Below are 5135 nucleotides of genomic sequence, written 5' to 3'. Positions count from 1 at the left end.
GAGAAATTAACAAGATAACATAAGGGAATTAAGACAATAAAACAAAGAAAGGTAGAAGAAACTAGAGTAAAACAAGAATTAAAATTAGCAATTACAAGGAAATTAAACTAAAAACCCTAGGTTCTAGAGAGAAGGGAGAGCTTCTCTCTCTAGAAAACTACCTACATAATGCTAATCTAACCCTAATTTCTCCCCCCTTCACATGGAGTAAGGCCTTCCTTTATATAGCCCCCAATCAGCTTCAGAAAGTCCCAAAATTGGTCCCTGGAGGCCCAAAAATAGCCCCCAGTGATTTGCAATAAATGATTCACGCGCTGGGACGTGTGCGGATGCACAGGTGTGTGCATCCGCACACATGCTGATTTTCTTCTTGTGCATACGCACAGGTGGTCGTGCGTACGCACACATGGTTTTGTGGCTTTTGTGCGTACACATAGGTGCTTGTGCGCACACACACTCCAATGTGTGCTTCTCTTTTGTTTTCTTCATGCTTTCTCCCTTTGTACATGCTTCCTTCCATTTTTGCCTTACCAAACTTGCCTCTAGGACCTAAAATCACTCAACAAACATGTCATGGTATTGAATGGCATAAAAGTGGGATAAAAGTTATTAAAATAAGCACAAAATAGCATATTTTCACATTTAGGCTCAATTTAGAGAGTGAACACAAAAGCATTCTATTTGGATGAATAAATGTGGGTTTATATGATGAATTCCATGCAAATCAAACCAAAATATACCGGAAAATATGGGTTCATCAATAGTTCCAAACCAACAAATAATCCTCACATCAAAGTTTAAAAATGGTTGTCACAAGTACAAACCCCAATAAAAACTTACAGGAATTAAACCTCGAGTCGTCTCACAAGGAATTGCAATGAAGTGATCTATTATTGGCTATGAAAGAAAAAAGGGGAGTTTGATTTGGTAATTAACAAGAAAAGTAAATAACAAGAAATTAAATGACAATTAACTAATAAAGGAAAGGAAAAGAACTCTTGGCTAAGGCATGGGAATTGAGATCACCATCCTTCTCTACAAACCATATATTGATAATTATGAGGGACCAACCCATCAAGTCTACTTCTATGCTTGATGTAAGTCAAATAGGTTTGACCAACATCAACCATAAGTCCTAACCTAGTTACTAATTGACTTAGTAGTAGGCTAGTGTTAATGGGTATCAAATTGATCACTAAGGGTTCTCAAATCACCAATTCAATTAGACCCAATGACTTAAGGTCACCCAATTCCCTTAGCCTAGGCCAAGAGTATAGAAAACTACTTTAATACTAGTGGAAAAATTTTATCAAACACCTAGAGTGCAATAAAAGTAAACATCATAAAATGTAAGAATTAATAAAAGCTATAACTAACATAAGCAAGAAATCAATAATTGCAACTAAGATAAACATAAAAAGACATGAAAACATGAAATTGCATTAAAAGAGAATCAAAATCTACAAGAGTACATAAGCACAAAATCAACCAAGCAAAGAAAATAACAAGAGAAACTAAGAAGATTAAGACTATAGAACAATAAAATATAAAGCGAGTTGGACTAAAAACAAGAATTAAAAGTTGGATGTAAGAAAATTTAACCTAAACTACCCTAAATTCTAGAGAGAAGGGAGAGCTTGTCTCTCTAGAATTCTAACCTAAAACATGATGAAAACTTAACTATGACTCATCTCCCCCATTCCCCTCCAATTCTTGGGTTCAAAAGCACCAGAAATGAGTTAGATTTGGGCCTCCTTCAGCTCAGAAATCGCCCCCAGCGTATTGCCGTTAATAAGGTCGCGTGCCGCTTGTCACGCGTACACATGGGTCACGCATACGTGTCACTGGCAACTTTCATTATAACGCGTACGCGTGGGCCAGGTACACGCGTCGTTGGCAGATTACCAAAATCTCATTTCTTCATGAATTCTCCATTTTTGTATGCTTTTTCTTCATTTCTTCAAACCAATCTTTACCTTCTAAACCTGAAATCACTTACCAAACATATCAAGGCATCGAATGGAATTAAAGTGAATTAAAATTAGAAATTTTAAAGCCTAAAAAGTATGTTTTAACTTTTAAGCACAAATTAGGAGAAATTCACAAAACCATGCTATTTCATTGAATAAATGTGAGATAAGTTGATAAAATTCCCTAAATTCAACACAAGATAAACCACAAAATTGGGGTTTATCACTTGCTCAATCCGACAATCTCTGTGGGATTCGACCCTCACTCACCTGAGGTATTACTTGGACGACTTGGTGCACTTGCCGGTTCAGTTGTGCGGAGTTCAATTTCGCGCACCAAGTTTTTGGCGCCGTTGTTGGGGATTGTTCGAGATTGAAAAACTACCAAACTATCTTGTTGCTTAGATTAGGTATTCTTTATGGTTTATTTGCTTTTTTGTTTATGGCTTTTTTTTCTTTTTTTTTTTAATTTTTCAAAACCTTTTCTTTTTCTTTAGTAATCTTTGTCTTTTGTTTGAGCCTTGTATCAATCTTTAAGTTTGGTGTCCTTTTTTGACTTCTTTTCTTGATTATTTTTCAAAAATTGTTCTTGAGTGTTCTTCATTGTGTTCGAATTGTTCTTGGTAATTTTTCTTGTTTGATTTTAAACATTTTAAGTTTGGTGTCTTTTAGTTGTTTTTCCTTTATTTCGAAAATTAGTGTCATTTGATCTTAAATTTTTAAGTTTGGTGTCTCTTAGTTGTTTTTCTTTTTTCTTTAAAATTTGAAAATTCAAAAAAAATATATATTTCTTTTATCTTTATTTAAATTTTTGAAAATCTTTGCAATCTTTCTTTTATCTTGATTTAAAAATTTTAAGTTTGGTATTTTCTTGTTAGTAAAGTTTAAATTTTAAATTCTAAATCTTATCTTTTCAAATCTTTTTCAAATATTTATCTTATCTTTTTTATCTTTCTTTAAATTTCAAAAATTCTATCTTATCTTAATTCAAACTCAATTTTAATTCAAGATTTTAAAATTTAAAATTCAAAAATTTAAAAGTTCAAATTTCAAATTACAAAATCAAATCTTTTCAAATTTCAAATTTCAAAAATTCAAAATCTTTTCAAATTTTCATCATATCTTTTTACTTTAAATCCTTCATATCCTATCTTTTTTTAAAATTTTGAATTTCAAATTCTTATCTTTTTAAATCTTTACTATCTTTTAAAGTTTGATTTCCAAAATTTTTAATTTTTAAATCTTATCTTTCTTAATCTTTTTAAAACTTTATCTTATCTTTCTTTTTAAATTTCAAAACTTACTTATCTTATCTTCTTTTCAAATTTAAAACTTTAAAATTTCAAATCTTTACTTTGTTTTAAATTTGAATTTCAAAATCTTTGTTTGACTTTTTCTTTCTTTTATTTTCGAAAACTACTTTTAGATTCACATTTTAATTAGTTGTCTAAGCTTTTAATTTCATTATTATTTTCGAAAATCAATAAATAAGTAAAATAAAAACAAAAATATTTTAATTCTAGTTTTCCTTTTTGTTCTTAAAATTCGAAATTCTCCCCCCTCTATTTTCAAATTCCATCTCATCTTCTACATTCATTCATTCTTCTTCTTCTTCTTCTTCTTCAGATATCTCATAGGGAGTTCTCTATACTCTGACATAGAAACTCCCGTTCGTTCTCTTTCTTGATTTTCTTTTTCTTCTTTATCAGCAAGAACAGAGATAAAGAACCTCTCTTTGATCCTGATCCTGAACCTGAGAGGACTCTAAGGAGGCATTTACAACAAGTTAGAGCATAACACTCTGGAGGTAAGCTCACAAAGCTTTTCGAACAAGAAGTTGAGAATACAAACATGACAACCAATCCCAATGATAAAGGAGATGTAAGGAAGGTCCTAGGTGACTTTAGTGCACCCACTTATAACTTCTATGGACGGAGCATCTCTATACCTACCATTGGTGCAAATAACTTTGAGCTGAAACCTCAACTGGTCACTCTAGTTCAACAGAACTGCCAATTTCATGGACTTCCAGAGGAAGATCCCAACATATTTATCTATGATTTCTTGCAGATCTGTGATACTATCAAAACTAATAGAGTGGATCCAGAGATTTACAAGATGATACTTTTCCCCTTTGCTATAAGCGACAGAGCTAGGTTATGGCTGGATTCTCAGCCCAAGGAAAGCCTAGACTCTTGGGAGAAGGTTATCAATGCATTCTTGACCAAGTTCTTTCCACCTCGAAAGCTGAGCAAGCTTAGGGTGGAAGTTCAAACCTTCAAACAGAATGTGGGTGAATCCCTTTATGAAGCCTGGGAGAGGTACAAGCAATTGATTAGAAGATGCCCTCCTAACATGATTTATACTAGACCATGCTAGATATATTCTATGATGGTCTTTCTGACATGTCTAAGATGGCTTTGGACCACTCTGCTGGTGGATCACTTCACTTAAAGAAACACTTGAAGAGGCAGAGAAACAAATTGACATGGTTGCAAACAACCAATTCATGTACACTTCTGAGAGGAACCCATGTGAACAATGGGGTGGCTCAGAAGAGAGAAGTCCTGGAGGTTGACACTCTGAATGCTATATTGGCTCAGAACAAGAACCTGACCCAACAGGTCAACATGATCTCTCAGCATCTAATTGGATTGCAAGCTGCAGCTGGCAGCACTCAAGAGGCATCTTATGAAGGAGAAGCCTATGATCCAGATCAACCTATGATGGAAGAGGTTAACTATATGGGAAATACCTCAGGGAATCCTAACAATAAGCCTTATGGGAATACCTATAATACATCATGAAGGAATCACCCCAACTTTACATGGAGGGATCAACAGAAGCCTCAGAAAGGTTTAAATAACAATCAAGGTGGAAGAAACCAGAATAGGTTTAATAACAGACCATTCCCACCTTCTCAGCAACAGATGGAGACTTGTAAACAAAGCTTCTCTAACTTAGCCACTATAGTCTCCATTCTCTCTAAGACAACTCACAGTTTCAAGATAGAGACTAGGTCCTCCATCAGGAATCTGGAGGTGCAGATTGGTCAGCTAAGTGAAAAGATCCCTGAGATCCCCTCTAACACTCTTCCAAGTGACACTGAAGTAAACCCAAGAGAAGAGTGCAAGGCCCTCACTACAGGAGCTGAGGCCGAATCTG

The 5135-nt window shown here is 34.3% G+C and overlaps 1 non-coding gene across 1 annotated transcript; it reads right to left on the bottom strand.

Moving 5' to 3' along the window:
• Positions 1-4223: 4223 nt before the first annotated feature.
• Positions 4224-4332, bottom strand: LOC148577289 (small nucleolar RNA R71). Its single transcript, XR_015904694.1, has one exon. It is a non-coding gene; the product is annotated as a small nucleolar RNA R71 (small nucleolar RNA).
• Between the last annotated feature and the right edge of the window lie 803 nt (positions 4333-5135).

This window comes from Arachis ipaensis, chromosome B1 (genome assembly GCF_059453495.1).
Source record: "Arachis ipaensis isolate K30076 ecotype BB chromosome B1, ASM5945349v1, whole genome shotgun sequence".
Lineage (NCBI taxonomy): Eukaryota > Viridiplantae > Streptophyta > Magnoliopsida > Fabales > Fabaceae > Arachis > Arachis ipaensis.
This window is presented reverse-complemented; position numbering and strand designations above follow the sequence as displayed.